Source organism: Hyla sarda, chromosome 9, assembly GCF_029499605.1.
Source record: "Hyla sarda isolate aHylSar1 chromosome 9, aHylSar1.hap1, whole genome shotgun sequence".
NCBI lineage: Eukaryota > Metazoa > Chordata > Amphibia > Anura > Hylidae > Hyla > Hyla sarda.
The window spans coordinates 42710867-42737181 of NC_079197.1; the positions used below are offsets into that span (position 1 = coordinate 42710867).

Sequence of the window (26315 nt, forward strand, 5' to 3'; positions counted from 1 at the left end):
TATAGATTTTAAACTTTCTAGTTGTAGAAAAAAAATTCAGGGTTTCCCAACCAGGATGCCTACTGCTGTTGAAAAACTACAACTCCCAGCATGTCCAGATAAAGTGTATAAAGTGATTGACACAGCCAGCTACTGTATATGCAGATACAGTATGTTATTCAGGAACATGAAAAAGCTAGATGAGAGATTCTCATATCTTCTTATATCTGTATTATTTTGTGCTCAGGCACACTTCAGATCGGTCACACACAGCTTTCCCAAGCTCCTAAATGGCACATGATCTGCTTAGTACAGTACTGCAACATGGTCACCATTACTGGGACTGCTATATGTGTCCTGAAGTGTGCCTGGGCAAAAAATGATACATTTTCAAGCAGAGATGCCATTCAGGAGCATGGAAAAGCTCCGAGCAGGAGGTGAAGAGAACCTTTCATCCTCCCTTCTGAATCACTTTTTTGGCTGATCCAATTCTTACTTCTATTATACATTGGCACCAGGTAGGGGATCTGTTGAGGGATGGGGCAGAAGCACATAAAATAACAGAGGCACTGGAGGGGTAGGCGATGGGAGACAGCAGACCAGAGGGGAGGTGGGGCTCTGTTGGGGGTAGAGGGAAATTAGAAGGGGACACTTTGGCAGGGACACTTTGGTGGGATACGGTAAAGGGTAGGGAGGGGGCATCAGAAGGTGGCAGGGGCTCGGGGTAAGAGTTAATGGAAGGATGAGAAGTGCCCTTTCTTCACTTCAGCTTTTGCCCCCCAAAATGTCTGTGCGGATCCCTTTACTGTAGTTACCTTCTGGTTATGGCACCTGTTACAAGGCAACAGACATAACATAAACAAGAGAGACACCGTTTTTATCATATTGTTTATAAGGAAGACTAAAAGACATCATAATAATTAAATACAATTAGAAATTGTTTATTAGTTTATCTGTTAGAAATTGTTTTCAATTAGTTTTTCTGTCAATATATACTTCAATATAGCCCTCTTGTTATGCATGTTACAGATTGGCATTTACAGTAATTCATTAATATGTTGTACATTTATAAGCTGTTGTGATCCATTAATAATGTATATTATCCTGTCACTAGGTTGTCAGTCTGTATCTGTGGTTAAGTGACAACACCAGAGAGACCATTATTGCCAGTTTATATTCTGTTCCTGAGTCTGCAGGGTAAGCACTGGTGATCTGATTTCCCCGCAGACATGCATGTTCTTATGAGAACACTAGCAACTGGAGACATTGATTCTGATAAAAAAAAAGGGAAAAAAAAACACTTAAATTACTTCAGAATATCCTCATCTAACAGCAGAAACTACCACAAGCAACAGTGTAAATCAGTGTTTCTCAACTGGTGTGCCTCCAGCTGTTGCAAAAATCTAACCATCAGCATGTCTTTGGCTGACTGGACATGCTAGGAGTTGTAGTTTTGCAACTGGTATGTTATATATGATAGTAAATTGTACCCTGCCCTGCTGTTAGCTTTTAGTACCCATTTACATGAAATTACCCAAGAAAGCATTGCATTCTCAAATAATATTGTTTTCATGATCCTAACCTGACACCAAAAACTCATATTCCATTAAAATAAATAACTAAAGGGGTATTCCAATTTCAAAAGGGTTATCTCCTACTGACAGGATAACAAGCTGATTGGTGGGGGGTTCTATCGCTGGAATCGCCAACAATCCTGCGAACTGGGAAAAATTGTCCCCAGAGTAAATGTTGCGGGCTATGCATGCACGGACAGTGGTTTTTCTCTATGGGGCTTGCAAACATTGGCAAGAGCTGAGCTCGGACCCCCACCAATCAGTTTGTTATCCCCTATCCTGTGACTAGGGGATAACATCATGAGTAGGGAATTGCACAAAAATTCAACTAAACTCTATACATTTACATTATCACACATCCTGATCTAAATTTAATGACAAATTATGATCCAGGCCTCTTTTATTTTGTTAATTGGGAACTTGGGAACAGCAAACAAGCATCGTAACAGTGTCCCAGTTTATTTAACAGTGAATTTAAATAATACTCTGGTTCCTATAGCAAGGCAATTGTCAAACCCCAGCAAAATTCTGACATGGAGTATTACCACTTATACAGGAGTTAAATGCCAAGTTTATGCTGAGTGTGACAGAACATATCTCATCCTGTGCAGTTGAAAAATATCTGAAGATGGTGACAGGTGATTTATTATACATTTATATGACATATATCAGTTTTTCTTTTCTAGGACTTCTTTATGATGAGCAGTGGTCTCGCCTCTTGTGTCCTCAACAATACTGAGAATTAAAGGGGTATTCCAGGAAAAAACTTATATACATATTTGTGGTCGGTGCTATAGAATAGCGAGCCTACCTAACTAAAACTAACTCAGCTAAGACTAGGCAGTCTGAATTGTGCCACATACTGACGCGTAAGGGTACACCATGGAAAATAAGAGGGCATACCTTAAAAAGGAGTAGAAAAAAGAGAGGGGAGGGCAGGGTGGGACAACGCGAGAGCCATGGCGTACTGACCGAGGGGAGCCGCGGCTTTTAAGTGTAAGTACCGCCCCTCCCACAAACACAGGTTAAATGAGTAAATCAATTAACCTTCGCACTTGTGGTCGGTGCTATAGAATAGCGAGCCTACCTAACTGTTATGATTCGGCTAGCTGGATGTGGATCCTCTGTGTCAGCGAGGGATTGGCGTGGACCGTGTCGGTGGACCGGTTCTAGGTTGCTACTGGTTTTCACCAGAGCCCGCCACAAAGCGGGATGGTCTTGCTGCGGCGGTAGCAACCAGGTCGTATCCACCGGCAACGGCTCAACCTCGCTGACTGCTGAGAAGGCGTGGGACAGAAGGACTAGGCAGAGGCAAGGTCAGACGTAGCAGAAGGTCGGGGCAGGCGGTAAGGTTCGTAGTCACTGGTGATAGCAAGAGGTCAGGAACAATGGCAAACACAATAAACGCTTTCTCCAGGCACAAAGGCATCAAGATCCGGCAGGGAAGTGAAGGGGAAGTGAGGTTATATGGACAGGGAGCAGGTGGAAGCTAATTGGACTGATTGGGCCAGGCACCAATCATTGGTGCACTGGCCCTTTAAATCTTAGAGAGCTGGCGCGCGCGCGCCCTAAGGAGCGGAGCCGCGCGCGCCAGGACGTGACAGCCGGGGACCGGGACAGGTGAGTGACTTGGGATGCGATTCGCGAGCGGGCGCGTCCCGCTATGCGAATCGCATCCCCGCTGGCAATGTCAGTGCAGTGCTCCCGGTCAGCGGGTCTGACCGGGGCGCTGCAGAGAGAGAAACGCCGCGAGCGCTCCGGGGAGGAGCAGGGACCCGGAGCGCTCGGCGAAACACTAACTAAAACTAACTCAGCTAAGACTAGGCAGTCTGAATTGTGCCATATACTGCCGCGTAAGGGTACGCCTTGGAAAATAAGAGGACAAAACTCAGAAATCAACGCACAAAGCTTTATTAGACATTACAATACAAGCGATTCAAAAGCATATTGCATCTCCATCTTCGGGTTTGGAACATAACGCATATACGCGCTGGACTTCCAGCGACCTAACTTCCTGATAACATGAGCAGGAACACCATGACGAGACGCGGATGCTGCGGCCCCTATCCGAAGCGAATGACCGGATATAACTGAAGCATAGTGACCTAAGAATTTAACTAAAACACGTAAATAACGTACAAAAACAGAGGAAGTAAGAGCAGCATTATTAAACAACAACAATGGGCTCCCTAGACTGTCATGAACACGGAGAGCAAGTAATGCGTTGAAGACCAACACTGGACACCCCCTTGTGAGAGGTTTTAAAATATTTAACGTGCACCTCCTGACCGGGAAGTGATGTCTTTGTGTCGCGCAATACGAGAGTGAAATGATCCGTGGCTCGCTGCAATTGCCCAAACTTGAGAAACGGTGCGGTGCTAGTTTTGCACGTGAACTCGCCCGGTCTCAGAAAGCCATAATAACCTAAGAAGAGGGCTGCCTTTAGTGTCAAACTATTACTTAAACCAAACGGGGAGTGATCCAGGGCATCTGCCAGCTGCCTAAACAGAGACCCTGAAATGGGCTGCCTACCTGGAGGCTTTGGTAGTCTGCTTTTAGCAACCCCTTTAAGGGCAGCCTTGACTGTAAACAGTGACGCCCTATCCGGTAACTTCAAGGTAACAAAGTGTTGTATGCCTGCCAAATAAATTTTTATGGTGTTATATGCCAGTCGTAAGGAGGAGTGGCAAAACCCTATAAAGGCTAAAAGAAAAGACACAGAAAGGAAGTCGTCATGCGGGTGAGACTGACAGAATTTGGTAAACAGATTAAAGGACGTACGGTAAACTTTTAGAGTGTTACGGGAAAGTGAACTATTAATCAAATCCTGACCAACAGACATATAGGCATTTAATTCAAAATCAAATCGTGGAACGCTGGAACCATGCATCCTGACGGATCGGCCTCTGGCATCACCTGGAAGAAGAGTGCAAAATTTAACCTAGATAGTGCATCAGCAGCCGTATTTCTAACACCATCTATATGAGCACTAGAGAAGTGAAAATTATGCGACCATACTAGTTTACGCATCAAAGACATAACCTGTGGGGATGTGGATCTACCTTTAAGTAGAATATTCACCGTAGCTTCATTGTCAGAAATGAACAGAACTGACTTCCTAAACCATAGGTGACCCCACACACTGGCAGCTGCAACTATAGGGTACAACTCGAACAATTCTGATGACCTGCTAAAACCTGGAGACAGGGATACTTCGGTTGGCCAAGCACTAGCCAACCAATGGTTTTCCCAAATAGCTGCAAAACTCACTGAGGAGGAGGCATCAGAGAAAACTAAAGGAGAGGCATTGTCGATACCAGGGGTGAAAAAGGATACCCCATTCCAGTCAGCCAAGAACGTATGCCACATAGCGAAATCAGCAAGCGCGTGTTTGTCAAACATGACTACATCGTTTTGGCCAGGAACAGAATTCATAGCGTCAAACAACCTGGACACAAAACTCCTACCCTGTGGAATTACACGCATGGCAAAGTTCAACATGCCGAGAATGGATTGGTGTTGTACCTTGGTCACCCGGGGTGAATTGGCAAGAGCATGCATGGTCTGTCTAATACGTGAGAGCTTGTCAAGCGGTAATTTGGCTTCCATGGCCTGTGTGTCCAGAATAATACCTAAAAAGGTCAGTGACTTGCAAGGGCCCTCAACTTTTTTATCTGACACCGGAACAGCCATTTGCTGAAATACTGCTAACGAGGTCCTCAAATCTCTGGGGCACACGTTACCCGGTTCAATAAACAAAAAGTCGTCCTAGTAGTGGATAACATGGGAACAGTCGAACCTGTTTTCCAAGAGCCAGTGTAGGGACTGTGCAAATTTATCAAACAACCAAGGACTGCTTCTAGCGCCAAAAGTTAATTTCACAGCAAAATAATACTTGTTACGCCACCTAATACCGTGCCACTTCCATAACTGAGGCAAAATGGGCAGGAGCTTAAAGGCATCGGATATGTCGATCTTGGACAGCCACGTGTTACCGCCCATGCTCAGGATGACCGCTATTGCCTCATCTATGGGAGCATATTTCAAGGAAAATTCTCCTGCGGGGATAAGAAAATTTAAGCTAGGTGTGTGTGCAGAGTAAGGGGCGGACAAATCATAAATTAAGTGTAGTTTATTGCTGAATTTCCCAGCCACCAACCCTAATGAACTTATTCTCCAAACGTCAAAGGGGGCTCATCAAATGGACCAATGACAAAACCCTTGTCTACTTCTGCTTGTAACAGGGTATCTACAACCATAGGGTCCCTTAGAGCAGAACGTAAATTGTCGCATTCGTACGTAACAGAGGGTAAAGTAACAAAACCTGTATGGAAACCTGACCGGAAACCATTAATCAAAAATTGAACAAAACTCTTATCTGGGTGATCAGCGAGAAAATATTCTAAACAGAAGACATCTATCACAGCTAGTCATGCTTTCGACTTTTGTGGACAACTGGACTTAGGATGGGCTCTGAAACAGACTGCGCAGACATGTAAAAGTCTACACTGGTTATAATTGCAAGACCCGAAATTGTAATTATTGCAGATTTGCGATTTACCAAGATATTTAATGGGTCTACCTAGTTTGTCAATCAAGCCGGCCTGTTTCTGATTCCTAGGCTGAAATGTGGGTGAGGACGTACCGGGAGTCACTTCGGCTGGGGAATTAACGGTATTACATGTCAAGCTCTTCGCGTCTCTCTGGCCTGACTGAGCACAAGACGTCACGATAAATGGCGAACGCCATACTGAATTCAGCTAGTGTAAGCTTGCGACTTAACCTTATGTCCTTAGCTTTCAGGATCACTGACACCTCACCACAAGTAATAGTCTTGTTCTCGGAAACATCGTGAGATGCAATAAGCAAGGAAGCGAGGTTAACGTCCTTACCATCGAGAATGTCCTTCTTCAGATTGGCCGGGATGAAATGAGCTGGTGTGATATTAGGCACGAGCATGTTAAGTCCAACCGGTAACACTGAAGCCTGCGGAGTAGCAGGAACCTGAGGGGGAACGGACGTCTGCGGAACGGCAGGAACCGAACCAACTACTGGGGCAGAAGCGTGAACTTCCGAATTCTTACACTCCAAAGTGTCAACTTTAGAACACAGCAAGTTAATTAAAGTATGCAACTGCAGGATGGACGTATTAAGTGTCTGCATGGACACTTCTCCGCTGCTAGCGCCTGCTTGATCACAAAGTCCCGACTGCTCCGAGACCAATAAGCGATAAAGTTCCGCCTTGCGGGCAGTGGCCGGGAACGGGATGCCTTTGCAGACGAGTTCAGCCGTCAGCTTGGGAATAGTCCAGTTGCAAAGTGACGGGACGCTACCCAGATCCGATGTTCTAGCGACGTTGTCCAGAACAGAGGCTGCATCTTCAATGTCTGAAGCGTGAGACATTTCTGAAAATTAGACACATAACAATCAAACCCTGACACCGGAAGGCAGCAGCCCACCATAGTGAAATTCACCTATCAGCGCAAGACCAACTCGGAACCAAAGCCACGGATGCCACACAACAGTAGTGAAGGAACTAAGTCTAAAACGTAATTAGACTAGAAAGTGAAGGGTGACGTGTAGTGATGAAAAGATGCTAACTGTGTGACACGTGAGAGTTACTCGTGACAAATGAAGCCCTGGCCCAGAGACGTGGTGGGCAGGGGGTAAAGGCATACCCAAGGACGTGATGGGTAACAAACTAAAACGTGAATACCTGTGCTTCTAGAAGTTCCAAACAGACTGTGCCTAAAAGAAAAAACAATAAGAACCGCGATCCTACTTAAGACAGCGCCTGGAGGAACAGTCTACCAACCTTGATTATTGAGCGACGTAGGTCAACCTTGACACGAACAGAGCGCCGGACCAACGTAGAGGCTAAAGCGAGATGAGACCACCGGAGTGAATACTGTGGGCTCAAAGGAGAGCCATATAAAGAGAACATCTATTATAACTCACCAACAGCGTAGACTCCACATACCTGTACGAGGATGGTTATGCTAACACAACGTTGATGACGGCAGACGTCAAGCCACTAGAGCGAGCGTGGACAACTGCTGGATAAAACACACAGGCATATAACTGAAACACCGGCTAACACGGACCCACACGAAGACCCAAGGACGAGTTGAGTCAGTGGGAAGCATATGCACCGAGCCCCGAAGGCGAGATGGGGAAAACAGACCAAGCTGCACGTTAACTAATACCTTTTATATATTAACCTTTTTTTTTTCATACCTTCAAAGCGACCGAGCCAAGGACAAGGGAGTAACGGACTCACACAAAGACGAACTTCGAGCCTAGACAGTTATACAACCAATGCTGAATGAAAAAGATGATGCTCTAATGCAGGAGGTAGACTTCTCGCAAATATACTGAAACAGAAAAACATGCGTAAATACACAGCTTGACCTAGACAAAATTGTAAGGAACAACTGCATGTAGGCAACCACGAGTACCAAAGATACTTGCGACTGGGGTACTGAACGCGAGTAAGCCACAAAACACGACGACGATTAGGAACACAGTGAGGTAAACGAAAAATAGACTAGTAAGGAAAGTGGCGGGAACAACAAGACAAGTACTAGGTATACAGAGGGCACCTAATTAGACAGCGAATAAGGGCTAGAGAGGGGAGAAGCTAAATGAATTAATAGAAACAAAAACAAAGTAAACAAACCACATGACTAAATAAGAGCCGGCGTGGACCGTCACCCAACAGAGCGTACCGGGAGACCACGACAGAGATTTTTAGGCCAGCAGACATAACAAACACACTTAATCAGTTAACAGCGAATACCATTGCAGTACAGATACAACCCACGTGCAATGCACATTGGTGACAAGGCTACTAGCCGACTTAGCAAAACAACGAATATGGTAACTACTATGACTAGCAATAAACGCCATAAAGAAGACCAGACCATAACAATGAAGTAAAGCAGCAGAGGAAAACCGACAATGTGAGACCGAGTTATAATATCATACCAGCATCGGAGTAGTAGTAGTGAATCAGCAACGTATGAAGTGGGAACGTAACCTGGGAAGCTAAGCACACGGTGATTTATTAGCATGCAACTGAAAAAACAAAAGAGAACTAATCGTGAACTAAGAAAAGCAGCAGGGAAATGAAACCACGACATACAAGTTAAACCGTATAGACCAATGAAACTAAACGTCCACTATTTCACACCCCTCTATTTTTTTTTTTTTTACTAAAACAGAAGCCCCTCCCCCCCCCCACAGGAAACCAAACAGCATTAACAACACCTACTCTTTACACTCTCTTTTTTTTTTTCAAAACTACCGGCAAAGACTAACAATGCTGTAAAGAGCAAGTAGCGTACTTACAAACCGCAGCAAAGACTCATGAGCTATAACTAAATGGTTTAAAAAAGTTAGTAGCAAGCAGCAACAGTGAAAAATACATGAAATGAGAAATAGTATGGGATTTGAGAAGCGATTGAGAAATAAATAGCATAAATGGTAGAATATACAGAAACGAGGCAGAGTTAATTTGTAAAGGCGAAACACAAGCGTGTGGTAGCGACAAGCATTCAGACTAGAAATAACGTGCACTGTTATCACAACATGACTGAGAAAACCTACTGAGGCTAGAAGCAACAAGCAGCGTAAAACAACAGAGGCAGCCGGCTGGGACTGTAGCACACAAAGCACGCCGACATGAATCAGGCAGCAGTACGGGACGGGAGGTAACCGCAGAACCCCATAGAAGACCTGAGCTCCAAAGACACCTCCCACTGAAACCCCCCCCCTTTCCCAAACCACCCTCCCCCCCCCCCCCCCCCCCCCCCGAAGTGCAGAGCCGAGCAGCCGGAAGCGTGCGACATCTGACAGCAGCCCGACGTGGCCACTAAACAAATAGACAGCGCAGGCATGCGACAGGCAGGGTACCCGGCATTTGTCAAACAGCAAAGACATGCCCCCCGGAGTGCAGAGCTATGCAGCCGGAAGCGAGTGCACATAACAGCATGGGGGGGTCACCACGGAGCCCAGCGAATACCTGAACACCAGCGGTGACCCTCCGCCGTCACCCCCTAACCCAGCGCCTTTTACTAACCTGCGACGAAGCTTCCTCTGGCATCTGACGTCACGGACCCAAACAACGCGAGAGCCGTGGCGTAAGAGTGAGTACCGCCCCTCCCACAAACACAGGTTAAATGAGTAAATCAATTAACCTTCGCACATATATATCTCTGATGACACCTGTTTCGGGAAAAGCCCAGTTTAGAAGAGGTTTGCTATGGGGATTTGCTTCTAAACTGGGCGGTTCCCGAGACACGTGTCATCAGAGAGCACTGAGACAGAAAAGAACAACCTTAACTCCAGAAGGTCATAAGTACTGAAAGGATTAAGATTTTTTAATAGAAGTAATTTACAAATCTCTTTAACTTTCTGGAGCCAGTTGATTTATAAAAAAAAAGTTTTTTCCTGGAATAACCCTTTAAGGTGCTGCAGTCATTCCCTGCACTGTTGCACCCGGCCACCTGCTCTTTGAGTAGGGACAGCTAAACTTTCCTGCAGAACTGGGGGAATGGGAAAGAAAGGGTTACAATGCTGACTGTGTAACCCTTTATTTTCTGGATAGATTGAGGTCCTATAGGTCATATTCCTTCCCCACCAATCATAAAGTGACAGCATATCCTAACAATATGTCATGATTTTATTAGACGGGATACTACTTAAAAGGAACCTGTAGACTTTATGCGGCCCAAACCATGGTCAGGATGAAACAGAGTCAGAGATCTGGGTCCCAGAGCACTATGATTCCCTCTGAAACACTCAGGCATCTCAAAGAAATCATAGTCTAAAAAAGCCGCGGGGACCTGGGTAACCAGTCATTGGGGCAGTTCCCAATGACTGCTCTCTGCCCCACCAGCATTGAGTGATGTGTCTCTCCTTATATGCAGACAGCTGTGGGGACCACCCAAGTTGACTACTTAACTGGGTCCCAGCAGACATCTGAGTGTTTCAGAGTGAATCATAGTGTTCCAGGACCCAACACCTGTACCTGTTTTATGCTTCCTGCACATTTGGCAGCATACAATTGGTGACAGTTTTCCTTTATAGAATACACCTGTAATATTGGGTAATACTATCTTCATTTCGGAGTTAGGAATCTTAGTAGAATTATTTAATTGAAAAATGTAATTGAAAGCTGTAGTGCAGCAAATTTCTATCTAATGGAGGAGTGGAAATGTGGATGTAATAGTAAACACAGAAACAAAGTTCTTTTGTTTTATTGGAGTGCTCCCTCCTCCTTTGGAGTGTGTCTTGCAGAAGACTAGGGGATCTGCTACAGCCTCTGTGACACCTCTTCCCAACCCACAATAAATACAAACTCAGTATTGGTGGAAAAGGCCACAGCAGCCACATTTATTAAATAACATAATAAAACCATATAAACTTTTAAATAATCGGGTAAACATTAGCCATTAAAACATTTGTAACATTTACAACAGTGCATAACAGTTCAATACAGTCCTAGTAAATCCGACATCTAGCAGGAAGAGGACTTAAAGGCAAACTGACTTCTTCAGGGCTCCTACTTTGCCCTTGGTTGTACCTCACCAAACACAAGGACATCTCCTTTGGAGCCCCCCACCCATTTGTGACCTCAACTGCAGAGGTTTACCACAACCGACTGGGCTTCACCCCAGCCCCCTATACCATTCTGTCCAAACCTCAGGCTAGACCTGTCCAAACCTCTTGCCCAAGTGCCTCCAAGTCCCCCCCACCCCATTTCCTGCCGCTGTGACAATGTAGGACAACAACCCCACCAGACTAACCCCACCCACATTAGGGCTGGTGGGCAACTTTCTTCCCCCCCCCCCTCCCTCTTCCAGCTACCACACTTAAAGCCTCCTCTTAGGCCACCCCCCTGTCTAAACACCCCCTTACCATTAACCCTTGCACTCCTGAGCTGCCCCCTGTCATGAGCCCCCTATCCTGTACATTACGGGGACTGTCTTTAATTTCTGATTTGATAGGACACAAACTCTGGAGATAAGACATGATAGTCATTTATGAATCATGGAAGGTTGAATTCCAAACAAGTCTGCATAAATGCAACCAAAAGACATTTTAACTGAAGCCTTGACCAGATAGAAAACATCAGCCAGAATAAAATAAGGACATTTCTCACATATTACAAAGAGAGGTATGACATTGCAGATGTTACATAATGTTACATAACACAGAGTCTTAGCACATTGATGCTACAAAGGAGGTAGAGGTGGGAACAATGGTAATGCTTCAATGTTCTGGGTATAAATATTATGTTTTCTTATACAGGGGAAGGTTGTTTCTCTTTCTAGGCAGCAGCGCCTCTCTAAGGTACCCCTCATATCTACTGTACATGTGCACAACTGTTCTAGGAGAAGTGTCCAAATTAGAAGCCACAAGTTGTTACGTTAAACATATTTTTTTCTATTTTTTTTATTTTTTTACTATTTATCTATTTTAAAAAAATCCTGAAATCTCACAGTTTTCTATTACAACGCTGATTAATCTGTACAGCATTAGGGTAAGAGGTGACACCAGCAGATAAGAAGATAATAGAAAATCTCCTTCTCCTCTGCACATGTCACAGACCATGCTTACAAAGTCGTCCCATATAAACAATAGGGTCTGAAGGAGTTCCATGTACCTATATCCATGAGGTTGCTGTAAAACATGCATTAAAATGCTGTTAAAAACAGCTCAGGCAAGATCGCTGTCCCCATAATGTTGTACTTGTCACGATTCGGCTTCCAGGTAGTGGATCCTCTGTGTCAGCGAGGGATTGGCGTGGACCGTGCTAGTGGACCGGTTCTAAGAGGCTACTGGTTTTCACCAGAGCCCGCCGCAAAGCGGGATGGTCTTGCTGCGGCAGTAGCAACCAGGTCGTATCCACTAGCAACGGCTCTACCTCGCTGACTGCTGAGAAGGCGTGGGACAGAAGGACTAGGCAGAGGCAAGGTCAGACGTAGCAGAAGGTCGGGGGCAGGCGGCAAGGTTCGTAGTCAGGATGGGTAGCAGAAGTTCAGGTACACAGGCTTTGGACACACTAAACGCTTTCACTGGCACAAGGCAACAAGATCCGGCAAGGGAGTGCATGGGAGGAGGTCAGATATAGTCTGGAGCAGGTGGAAGCCAATTAAGCTAATTGGGCCAGGCACCAATCATTGGTGCACTGGCCCTTTAAGTCTCAGAGAGCTGGCGCGCGCGCGCCCTAGAGAGCGGAGTCGCGCGCGCCAGCACATGACAGCAGGGGACCGGGACGGGTAAGTGACCTGGGATGCGATTCGCGAGCGGGCGCGTCCCGCTGTGCGAATCGCATCCCCAACGGCCATGACAGTGCAGCGCTCCCGGTCAGCGGGACTGACCGGGGCGCTGCAGGGAGAAAGACGCCGTGAGCGCTCCGGGGAGGAGCGGGGACCCGGAGCGCTAGGCGTAACAGTACCCCCCCCCTTAGGTCTCCCCTTCTCTTTGTCCGGTAACTGCCTCCCCTGGGATGAGGACACCGGGAAAGAATGGAGGGTTTCCTCAACGGCAGGCAGTACAGCAGGAGTGGGAATGGGGAGGGAGGGCAGAGGGCGAGGCCTGGCACGGGGCAGTGTGACACCAGGACGGGGGCCATGGGGAGGCACAGAGGCTTGCCTGACGGGACTGGGAGGGAGGGAGAGGCACTTCCTGTGGCAGGCAGAGTCCCAGTTCCTGATCTCCCCGGTGGTCCAATCAATGGTGGGGGAATGAAGCCGGAGCCAAGGCAGACCGAGGAGGACCTCAGAGGTACAGTTGGGGAGAATGAAGAACTCAATCCTCTCAAGGTGGGGTCCAATAGACATGAGGAGGGGCTCTGTGCGGTAACGCACAGTGCAGTCCAATCTGGCTCCGTTGACCGCGGAAATGTAGAGCGGCTTGACGAGACGGGTCACCGGGATGCTGAATTTATTAACAAACGACTCCAAAATAAAATTTCCAGAGGCACCGGAGTCCAAGCAGGCCACGGCTGAGAGGGAGGAGTTGGCTGAAGAAGAAATCCGCACGGGTACCGTGAGACGTGGAGGAGCAGACTTGGAACCAAGAGACGCCACACCCACGTGAGCTGGGTGCGTGCGTGCGTTTCCCAGGCGTGGAGGACGGATAGGGCAATCCACCAAGAAATGCTCGGTACTGGCACAGTAAAGACAGAGATTTTCTTCCCTACGGCGATTCCTCTCTTCCTGGGTCAGGCGAGACTTATCCACTTGCATGGCCTCCTCGGCGGGAGGCCCAGGCGTAGATTGCAACGGATACTGTGGGAGAGGTGCCCAGAGATCTAAGTCTTTTTCCTGGCGGAGCTCTTGGTGTCGCTCAGAAAAACGCATGTCAATGCGGGTAGCTAGATGGATGAGTTCTTGCAGATTGGCAGGAATCTCTCGTGCGGCCAGCACATCCTTGATGCGACTGGATAGGCCTTTTTTAAAGGTCGCGCAGAGAGCCTCGTTATTCCATGATAACTCGGAAGCAAGAGTACGAAATTGGATGGCGTACTCGCCCACTGAAGAATTACCCTGGACCAGGTTCAACAGGGCAGTCTCGGCAGAAGAAGCTCGGGCTGGCTCCTCGAAGACACTCCGGAGTTCAGCGAAGAAGGCCTGGACTGTGGCTGTGGCAGGATCATTGCGGTCCCAGAGCGGTGTGGCCCAAGACAAGGCCTTTCCTGAAAGAAGGCTTACTACGAACGCCACCTTAGACCGTTCTGAAGGAAACAAGTCCGACAACATCTCCATATGCAGGGAACACTGAGACAAAAATCCACGGCAGAGTTTAGAGTCCCCATCAAATTTGTCCGGCAGGGACAAGCGGAGGTTAGGAGCGGCCACTCGCTGCGGAGGAGGTGCAGGAGCTGGCGGAGGAGATGGTTGCTGCTGTAGCAGAGGCAGAAGTTGCTGTAACATGGCGGTCAACTGCGACAGCTGCTGTCCTTGTTGGGCAATCTGCTGCGATTGCTGAGCGACCACCGTGGGAAGATCAGCGAGACTTGGCAGCGGCACCTCAGCGGGATCCATGGCCGGATCTACTGTCACGATTCGGCTTCCAGGTAGTGGATCCTCTGTGTCAGCGAGGGATTGGCGTGGACCGTGCTAGTGGACCGGTTCTAAGAGGCTACTGGTTTTCACCAGAGCCCGCCGCAAAGCGGGATGGTCTTGCTGCGGCAGTAGCAACCAGGTCGTATCCACTAGCAACGGCTCTACCTCGCTGACTGCTGAGAAGGCGTGGGACAGAAGGACTAGGCAGAGGCAAGGTCAGACGTAGCAGAAGGTCGGGGGCAGGCGGCAAGGTTCGTAGTCAGGATGGGTAGCAGAAGTTCAGGTACACAGGCTTTGGACACACTAAACGCTTTCACTGGCACAAGGCAACAAGATCCGGCAAGGGAGTGCATGGGAGGAGGTCAGATATAGTCTGGAGCAGGTGGAAGCCAATTAAGCTAATTGGGCCAGGCACCAATCATTGGTGCACTGGCCCTTTAAGTCTCAGAGAGCTGGCGCGCGCGCGCCCTAGAGAGCGGAGCCGCGCGCGCCAGCACATGACAGCAGGGGACCGGGACGGGTAAGTGACCTGGGATGCGATTCGCGAGCGGGCGCGTCCCGCTGTGCGAATCGCATCCCCAACGGCCATGACAGTGCAGCGCTCCCGGTCAGCGGGACTGACCGGGGCGCTGCAGGGAGAAAGACGCCGTGAGCGCTCCGGGGAGGAGCGGGGACCCGGAGCGCTAGGCGTAACAGTACTAAAAATAAAAAATTACAAATTGGAAAAAGAACAGGTTTTAGCATCAGGCTGTAAGCAGTTACAAAAAACTAGGCCACACGTTCACTTTAAATGAACTTTAAACACAAATCCCCTTAAATCTCAGACCTAAAAGTCATGAAAGATGCAAACATTTTGTAATTTGATGTTGTGTTTAGGTCACCATTCATTCATGTTAGAGTATGAAGCTAAAACATAAATAAAATGTGAGAAGATTTACAAAAGTGTAAGGGTGCGCAAAACGCCCATAGGCCAGCTTATTATTCTAAAATACAGACCATAAAGAACGGCTGAGTGCTGCGCGATTTCTTCATTTCATCCGTATTCTTCTGGGACATAAAACTCTTATTTGACACCAACAGGTCATCCAAGTGCTTTTTCATTCAAGCTGTGTTGAAAAGGTCAACAAGAGAGCCAGCCCTAGTCTCTTCTAAGCTCTCTAAATGATTGCCTGCCACAGATCATGGACTTCACTGATGTGATCTCATTTATCTGTGTTACATGTAAACTGGATTTATACTGGATTTCTTATATGTGTAGAGAAAATGGCAGATGTAAAATTGGATCCTTATTCCGGCGCAGCGCAGTAGAAGAAGAGTCCGTAATACAGGGGTTAACTTCATATGGTTTATTCAAAACACAATCGCAATGCGTTTCTTGCCCGTACAGGGCACTTCCTCAGGCAATGTGATCACATTGCCTGAGGAAGTGCCCTGTAAGGGCAAGAAACGCATTGCGATTGTGTTGTGAATAAACCGTATGAAGTTAACCCCTGTATTACGGACTCTTCTTCTACTGCGCTGTGCCGGACTAAGGATCCAATTTTACATCTGCCCTTTTTTCCACTGAATCTCCACCGGTGAGCAAGTCTTCAACCGGGGGATCCTGGCTGCATGCAGATTTATCTATTATGCTCTTCATGGTGTTGTGCTCACAGCGCAACACATTCAGGTAAGCGCAATTCCTGTACTTGTGCCAAATACTCTCACGGTACCGCACTAGGGGCGCATGTGTGTTTTTTTTTTCTCTTCTTTCTTATCTACTTCTTATATTTGTAGTCACTCTCACAGTAGTTTCCATGTTGGTGGTCAGGGACTCTTAGACAAGAGTTACATGGCAATTTTGGTCATAAAATAGTCACAGTAAAATTGTGTGATTACCACAATGGGACCTTAATGTTTCCCAATGGGAAACAAGATCATACTTCTTAATAAGAAGTGCTAAAAGTAAAGAATTAATGGAATATGATGGAACAGTCTGCATTCTGACGCCCTTTTTGCCTACTTGACTTCTGTATAAATCCTGTCAGCTATGTCAGACACAGTAAGACTTAATGGTCTTAAATATTAGTTGCACTTTTAGAAACATACCATAACAAATCATACAGAGTAAAGTGAATTTAATAATAATAATTGGCTGTTTGCTGACTTTATATAAACTTTTTAACAAAAATGTTGTTCGCTCCTAGACAGGTGTTTTACCCCCCTTCCCGAACACATTACTTACTGCCACATTTTCTTCCTGTCAGTAGCAGTAAGTTTCAGCACACAGTTAAACTTTTTGCTTCTGAGAGGGAGACCCAGTGCCAATCAGCACTTGTCAGCAAGCCAATGAGGATAGCAGTGTTGGCTTGCTGTAGGGAGGTGGTTACACCCTAATCTAGTTACTGTGAAACGTCCCTAAAATTTCAACATTAGTGCCACATACTGATCATACAGAGGTAGATACTAGCAAGGGCTCTGCAGCCATTATAAGGGATTATGATTACATTTACTGACTCACAAGCTACGTCTGCTTTGATTAGAGGCCATCATGAAGAATTGTCTCCAAAGAACCTGCCAGACAAACATTTTAGACATCTTTCTTCACCACAATGCCCACTTCTTTACAGACTCCTCATGTGTATGGCTGCACACATTAATAGTGCCCACTTTGTGCCTCTCTGTGCCCCTGTATATATATGTACACCCCTCTGTGCCCCCCTATATATTTATACACCCCCCTTTTTCCCCATATATTGTTAATGACCCCCTTGGTGCCCCCATATATATTTGTAAATCCCCCTCCCTTCTGTGCCCCCCTTTATATTTAATGACTCTGTCTTTGTGCCCCATATACATATTTATTGTCCTTCCTCTTGGTGCCCCCATTTATATATTTAAAGGACTACTCCGGTGAAAAATTTTACCTGTGAAAAAAAAGCATTAAAGAAAGTTATATAACATTATAATGTACTTACGCTGTCCATATGGTAAGGATCCCTGTCCTCCTCTTCTTTCTGTCGCTCACCGGAAGCTCTGTACTTTTCAGTTTTCTGATGATGCTCGACTTCTTTTTTCATTGCTCCGCCGCCATCTTAGCCCGGTGACTCATACCTCCCATGAGTCAGCGCGGGCTCTGCCGGCCTCCTAGCCTGGAGTCGGCTACTCCCCCATCGCTAATCTATTCATTTATTCGGGTTTGCTGAGCTGCCATAGGCTTAGCTCAGCAAACGCCACTGGCTAATCTACATTATAGATGTGCCCATGCGCACATCGTTATCGCCGCTGGCCGATAAATCAGGGGGAGGGCAGGAGCGAACAGGAAATTAGACTAATGCATTATGGGAGATGTAGTCTTTTATGCTACACTCAATATGCACTGTACCCGGAAGTGACCGGATTTTCGGATGGGCATAGCAGACAAACGGCTGGACCGATTCGCGTGGAAATGGCATCTTTGGAAAGGTATGAGTCTAGGCTACATTATTAATTTAGAGCATCAGAGTTCTCCTTTAATGACTCCCTCTCGGTGCCCCCATAATATATTTAATGATCCCCTCTTGGTGCCGCCATATATAATTAGTGACCCCCCCTCCCCTCTGTGCCCCCATATACTGCTGTAGGCCCTCCACAGACATACTGCCTCCATATATAGGATGCGGCTGCAGGCAGTATGTCTGTGTATTGGCCAGTTTCTGTGGTCCAATCACTCCTTCTCTAGTCTGGGGTCAGGATCGACTGCTATGGCCTATGGGTCATAGCCAGGGGAGGACTGACAACACTCAGGGTCCTCGGACCAAAAAAAAGGGCCCCTGCTAGGCTCTGCAGCTCATCAATCTTCTGCCATGCCCCTATTCCACCCAAATCCCCCACACAATAAACTAAAATGTATATATGTAATAAACACTTTAATGCAAGGAGTAAATATATACCACCACACAATAACTGGATAATACCGCCATACTGTACTGAATAAAAACACTATACAAAGACCAGTATACCATAAAGGATCTGTATACAATATAAGTGATTATATACAGGACCATATGGCGGAAGATATCAGCTGTACACAGGATGTGTATACCATATAAGTGATTACAATTACATTTTGGGACTCACAATTACGTCTTTTCTGATCAGCGGCGCCCTCTTTCCTTTTTTTCTCCGTCCGGATAAGACCGCCATCTGGATCTCTTAACATCTGCAGGAATAACATGTCAGACTCTGCATTGTTTCCAGTGCCCTCCCCTCCTTCCACACAATCTTTCCATCTATAGGCCCACAAACTGTAATAATGCCCTCCTGCACAGTAAAAAGGCAGGTAGGTAGGTAGCCAGGTAAATAGGTAACTAGGTAGGTAGGTCAGGAAGCCAGATATGTAGGTAGGTGACAAGCCAGGTAGGTAGGGGGCTAGCTAGGTAGTTAGGCAGCCATGTATGAAGGCCAGGTACAAAGTTAGATAGCTGGGTATGTAGGTAGTTAGATAGCCTGGTATGTAGGTAAGTAGTTAGGCATCCAGGTAAAAGGTGAGTTACCCTCCCATTCCCCATAGGTGTATACAGAGTTATCCCCCCCTTTCCCCATAGGTATAGGCAGAGTTACCCCCTTTCCCTATAGGTATAGGCAGAGTTACCCCCCTTCCCCATAGGTATAGGCAGAGTTACCCCCCCTTTCCCTATAGGTATAGGCAGAGTTACCCCCCTTTCCTCCCCTTTCCCTATAGGTATAGGCAGAGTTACCCCCCTTTCCCTATAGGTATAAGCAAAGTTACCCCCTTTCTCACACAGAGGGGACGACGCATACAGGAGAAGGCAGTGCTGTCTGCTGGGGATCTGGGATGAGTGTCCTGGATCCTCAGTAGCGGTGGCGGGCCCTTAACCTGGCCGGGCGGGGTCTACTTCCTGCGGGCAGTGAGCGGGGTCGGTCATGGAGCCCAGGCCCCCCTTGGCACCAGGAACCGTACGGGGGGGACTGCCTGTACCCCCCTGATGGTGGCCCTGAAGGCATGCCCTTGTAACATTGCTGGTTGGCAACTATGGGTGTACTATGAATACTACTGGATCCTCCTCCAATCCCTGCCAGGCACCAGGTGTGTGTGGGGGGGGGGGGGTCACACTCTTTGGAAAACACTGATCGAGGTGGTTACTGATAGGAGCCGCAGTTTGAAATAAATATTTTGTTCCATATAACATTTTATGGTAGAGTAAAGAATGCCATTAGAAAGTACAAATGATTCTGCAAAAAAAAAAAACTCAGTTGATATGAAAAATAAAAGTGTTATATGTTAAAAGCCGAGTTAAAAACGAAAATGAAAATTGGCCTGTAAAGGGATTAAGTCCAATTGCTCTGTGATTTCTCTTCTGCTCTTTTTTTCTTCATTTTATTGAAGTATTTGCAAGTACATTGGCAAAAAGATGTAACAACTATCTCAGCAGGGAACAATTTACTAAGTATAATCATCTATGTACATAAATAAATATGTAAAAAAAGAAAAAACAGTTGTTGTAAACAAGTCAGGAACAAACATAAAACCTAAAAAACCATACACTGCTTGTATTGTTTGTTAAATGCAGAGATCTTTGGGGATCTCTACCCATTTAAAGGGTGAAGGAGAAAATAGCAGGCAAAATGGACAACAATAGTATCACTTGAAAGTTCAAGATAAATCTCGCTCGCCCAACATGTGTCCCAAACACTAGATAAAAAAACAAAAAGCGAGGGCAATGTTAATGGGTCAGAGAAGAGCTACCCCGCCACAGCAGGGAGCTTGCTCTGCAGTCCTATGTGACTTCCACCGTGACTGCTGATGCACCCCATGTGACCCTCTCCTTAAGAGGATGTGAAGTTGATCATTTGACTGCTGTTTCTCCACCACTTTCCACTCTGTAGTCTCCTATATGCTGCATTTTGGGCATAAAACTGTCTGGGTCAGTGGATTATACAGGGTGATTGAAAGTGGTACTCGAAAAATAACTTATCCGCTATACACAGCATAGGGGATAAGTAGCTGATCACCACGATCACCGGGTGGACCCTGGCGCTCTTAGTGAGGAGCATGTGTCATCTACCGGTAGACTGTACATGCTCCATTAATTTTTATGGGAGCGCCGCTGATGCCTGACAGCTGTACTCGGGTCTCTCCCATAGGAATGAAGCAGTCAGACCCCCCACGATCAACTACTTATCCCCTATCCTATGGATAGGAGATCATTTTTTTTTCACCGGAGATCTCATTAATGATGATGGTGACAATTATAGCCCTTTCATAATGGAAAGAACATAACATATTTATTAACATGAAGAGACGCACTATCAATCCACGTTTTCTCTATACACTACAAATGTTAAAGTGCTTTCCATTAGTGACACGGCAGATGTCTAGGCAGCAGTCCAGTTCAGATGTGTGCCAGCATACCCTCCGATATAGACTCTACTGTTTCGGTGAGAGTTGTTTAGATCTTTCAGATCCTGTGTTTCTTTAGGGAGCAGATACACAGAATCTTTGATGTAGCAGCACAGAAAGAAACTGCTAGGTGTTAGATCTGCTGGTTGTGGAGGTCTACGCAATATTAGTAAAGCATTTTTCCAATGCTCTGGTAGATTTTCATTCAGAGATAGGGGAACATCTGAATGGAAACATGTAGACGAACCATCCTGCAGCTAGCCTTCTGCGCTGGGCATCCTTTCTTGCTTCCATGCTGCTAGACTATGTTTGACAGCTCTTCCTCCAGGTAGGAGTGGTCAGTGACAGTGGGGGATACGTAACAATAATGGTGTTGCAATGTGTGTTTTTATGTATGTTTTTTTGCATCAAATGGAGCATAGTTGCGCCAAAATTATCAATTGTCTCACGCAAGTTTGTAATTTTGCCACAAATGCAGCTCTACAAAAGGCGCAGACTCCTGCCCCAGAATTCCAGGCAAAAATTTCTGGCTGTGTGGCAACAGCTGAAAAGTATTAAATCTGACCTTTGAAGTTTACAAAGTTTACAAAGGTAAATCTTACACAGCTAGGTCCTTTTTATATGTTTAAAAATGTATTTAAAAAAATAACTGTTATGTGACGTTTCTAAAGCATATAAAAAATTTTTTATAAAAATTATTGTGTAAAACATTTTATTTAAAATCAAAAAAATTGTCTTTGTGTAACTGCTACATTATTATTTGTTGGAGGAAACACAAAATATTTTAATGTAAACAGACATTTGTAACACACTTTGGTTGGTCAGTGTTCGAATGATCTACCTTCTATTGTTGTAGCTACTTTCTCTGTCATTTTTTTCTTGGTGTAAGTTTGCGACTTAACTAGCACGATTGCGTCCAAAATTGCACCAAAACAAAAAGTCTCAATTGACGAATTTCACACCAAGGCATGATTTCAACTGAAAGCACTACTTACACTGTCATATCAGTGATAATGTTCTAAACCATTTGGCGCAACTGATTGTCGCAAAAAGTAACATAAAGAAAATTGTGACAAATCACAGTAAAAAAAACTGTGTGAACTCCTTCATACATACCCCCCAGTATCTTTTGACAAACAAGGAAAATTCCATCATTTAAGAAGCTTTTTCTTGCTTTGATGTCGCCATCTTATTTATTTATTTTTTTCAGTCACCGGCCTTTTACTGCTGATGTTACTTTTACACCATCCTACTATCCTTTTTGAACCACCTAGTAAATGATTGGCTGTATAAGCCACAAAGCCAAGTAGTAGAGTTGGAGATGTGGAGAGTAGCTTCAACATTATAATAATATGTACAGTACATTCTCCTCCCCTGAGTACAGTGCAAACGCGCATGCGCAGTCTCACTGCACAGAGAAAGATACCAGCTATAAAATAATAGTTGTTTACTGTACTATAGGATGTACTATACTAGAGGATGTATCCCATAGCAATGAGATAAGAACAAACCTGAACCATAGGGTTGATTGGGGTGTGAAGAATTTTTAATAGGGTTTGGAAAATACATCTTTATTGTTTCAGTTATTTCTATTTCTATGACATTATTATTTGTGTTATCATTTTCTTAATGTTGATGTCGGTATTTGCCTTAATCATTATTTATGATTTGATCCACCTTGATTTCAGATATTACAGTATTACATTGTATTACAACTTTTTCAGTACTTTTCAATACTATTTTTTTGTCTGAACTGTGTTTGTTCAAGAAAATGTTGTTGAAACCTCAACTCGTCCAGCTATGTTCCTAGAATTCAATTTTCTCTTCTCAAAATATAATCCTTGGTGCTAGTGATGCGGCTATTGAAGAGACAACCTGATGAAGAGCTGATCATCTAATGAATTACAAAAAAACTGACTCCAAAATAATCTTAGTTTTTTTTGTCCAAGACAGCAATGCACCACCTAAACTCATCTATGTGCAACTGAGCAGCCATGCATACAGTGCTGTATGCATCACCACTAAGTGAATATGGTAGTGTAGATGGAGGGCAAAGGAAGCATAGATGGAATAATGGAAGAGACTATGGAAATAGCGAGAGTTGTCACGGTTAGGTTTAGGTCAAGGTAGCTGGCGTGCACTCACACTCCCACACTCCTTAGGCTGGCAAAGGGAAGAGAGGGCTGTACTTAGATGATGGTGGTAGTAGTTCTCCAGGGCATATGAATATTAGCAGTGTGCAGTCTCTCTATAACGCTAGTCTATTAGTGTTCTGTTTCTTTATCACAGGGACAGATATCCTTGGTTCACAGTATTCCTGGCTCCCTGATAGGAATCCTTTGATAATGTGGAGCTCTCAGGTGTTGGTCTGTAACAGTGTAGTTCAGAGGCAGGAGGACCTGGTATGCATTTTTCCATGTTGTAGCTGAAGCAGGCAAACATGCTTGTTACTTGTCTCACAGTATTTGCTAGTATCACACTATGGAATCCTACCCCCACAGATAAGACCTTCTACCTTCCATGATTTAGATTGTTCTTACATCTCCTCTTTACTTACTCAAAGCACAACTGGATATTTTCACTCTATTCTTGCCTGATATTATACTCTCTGGCTGGCCTCCTCACCTTATTTTCTCTCTCTAGAGAGGCTGGGATAGGTTAGGCTTCAACTTCTTTCTGAAGATTTCCTATGGTGTGAGTGTGTTTGTGAGTTAACATCTTCACAGCTTTCAAATCATAAACAGTGTAAAACATTATAATTTGTACAAAATGTTAAAAGCACATGTAACATATAACCAGAGGCTTTATATAGTCAGTCGCCTAGTTGGGTGTAAGAGCTGACAAATGCAGTGAGCTATGATGCATACAGTACTATATGCATTACTACTCTGTACATACAGGAGCAGTTAGTCCAGGGGGAAGCAGGCGCTGCTGCTACTTTACACACATTGCATGGTGCACTATGCACAAAGTAGAGTATGCACATCTGTGCCCCTGTCCAATCATGGGTAAGACACAAACATTGGCAGTGAATCTTGGGGTTCTCTCTATATGCTCAGGTCTTATCCAAAAAAATTACACATGTCCTATCAGCTCACAAGGAACAGAATTAAACACACGCACACACACACACCCGACATAAGGTAAGATACGTCCATTTTTGTTGTGGCAAAATATTTGTGAATTTTATCCCAATTTACGTCATTAACATAATCGCTGTAAAACGTGTCCTTTTCAACAAAATTCCGTCCATTTGCGGAAACGCACATAGTAATTAGCTGGGGCAACGCATCGTGTGAACACAACCTAAGGGAACCACTCCGCAGAGTGAATAGACATCTCTATTTTTTCTGCAGACTCTGAAATCAATGGGGCTTGTATTTCATCAGAATTCTCTGTTCTAAAAACACAGAAATTCCGCTGCAAATGTCTGCGGAATTGTGGAAATTTCGCTATTTGAACATACCCTTATACAGTAATTTAACACATGATTACTTAGTATGTTCTTTTGCTTCAGATGTAGATATAAAGAAGAGTAAGTTGTCACCTCAGATGGCATATGTGACAGCGGTTTTATCAGCGTCTTTTATGAGTGAAGGTGCTTGTTTCTGAAAAATGAGAAAGACTTGTGTAAGAGCAGCACTGATGTTCAGGTTGCTATAGTACACACTGTCACAGATCTGTATGATTCTATATCAAAGTAAAACCTGCAGAAGATTTATAATGAAGGAAAGTAAGAATTAGCGACAATCTCTATTGTTTCTGCTGGGAGTTGAGGCATTTAACATAGAAACTGTTTAGCCTGTGGATTACACTCTGGTAGTATTTCAGTACAACATTGTCAAACTGGGTTCACATTTTATTTTGCAATATGTTTTTATAATCTACCCCCCCCCTTAAAAAAAAAAATAATAATAAACAAACATACTGTCCAGCTTTTTATTAATTTATAGTTATTGTTCTATCTGAAGGGGCTGCAACAACATTTTGACCTAGTGTTCCGTTAACCTTTATAGACACATTATGGAGATTCATTGATGCAATTACAGAGGGAGTGTTGTTCTCTGTTGCTCTGAGTACTGAGATGTCCATTAATGTTCACTGTAATCCTCAACAGTAATACATCATAGGGAAGGAAACTGAGCACACCACTCTGCATTAACAAATAGGCTCAAACCACAGCAGTGACAATTCTGGTTTTACTAAACTTTGCATGTTCTGTTTCAATAACAATATATTTCCATTTCCTTTTACCGCTAAGGAATCCTACATTATGCTGCTGTATCATTAGTCATCTAAATGTAAATTACAGAAATGCTAATGTAGTAAAAAGAAAGACCCAAAGAAGATGGAATGAGAGTAAAGTCCAAAATAAGTGGAAAAAGAAGTCTGACATTGTATCAAGATGTGGCGCCCAATTTGGGGGTGTACAGGGTGTATGGGTATGATCGTGTGCAGGGTGTATGGGTATGCTCGTGACACCAGGGCACCATTAACCTACATAGTCTGAGGATAGGACAGCTTCTCCTGGGCCAGGCATGGGATAAGAAATATACCGATGCCAGGTAATGGATAACTGTCTTTACTGAGGCAGGAGTAGATGTTTACAATCCTCACAGCGCAGATTAGAGGAGATGAGATCAGGAGTGACCCTTGGAAGCCCTGTAGATTGCTGTGACTCTTAGTATTGTGCTTGGGATTTTAGGCCTTATGATGAGGCCTCCCATGCTGACTAGGGTTATGATAGTGTCCGATTATGCTAAACCACCAGGTTATGAATTATCTCTATGTGGCCCATTTACTCACGGGGTATTATGTTTGCTAGTAGGAATTTCAGAATCCTCCTGGACGGAGAACACCTGCAGAATGGCATGGCCGCTTCCTTGAAGATTTTTGTAAGGCTTCCCTTAGATCCACCTCACACTTCTTCTGTCTCTTCTCCACACTGCAGCTCACACTGAGCTCTGCACTAGTCTCAGGTAAACTGAAACTAAAACTCTCACTGAACTGAATAGCTCCTCCCCCCTACACTATATAAGGCCTACCTAGGGGGGCCTCCCATTGGGCAGCCAGGTTCAAATGTGTACTTTGCATACCTCCTTACAGGAATTCTTAACATTCTTTAACCCCTTAAGGACACAGGGCGTATCCATACGCCCCCATTTCCAAGTCCTTAAGGACACAGGGCGTATCCATACGCCCTGCGCATTTCTGGCCCCAGCCGCTAGCTGGAGCGGAGCCGGTGCCGGATGCCTGCTGAAATCGTTCAGCAGGCATCCCGGCATATCGCCCATGGGGGTCATT

The 26315-nt window shown here is 45.1% G+C and overlaps 1 long non-coding RNA gene across 2 annotated transcripts in view; it reads right to left on the bottom strand.

Annotated features, from left to right (window-relative positions):
* Positions 1-937: 937 nt before the first annotated feature.
* Positions 938-26315, bottom strand: part of LOC130290998 (uncharacterized) — a 63051-nt gene continuing 37673 nt past the window's right edge. The window contains exons 2-4 of one of the 2 annotated variants that reach the window (XR_008847762.1): positions 24559-24619; positions 23637-23698; positions 938-1251 (exon numbers count right to left, since the gene is read on the bottom strand). This is a non-coding gene — a long non-coding RNA (uncharacterized LOC130290998). Of the gene's footprint in view, positions 1252-22575; positions 23699-24558; positions 24620-26315 lie in introns of those variants that run through there. The other variant, XR_008847761.1, reaches the window with a different exon arrangement.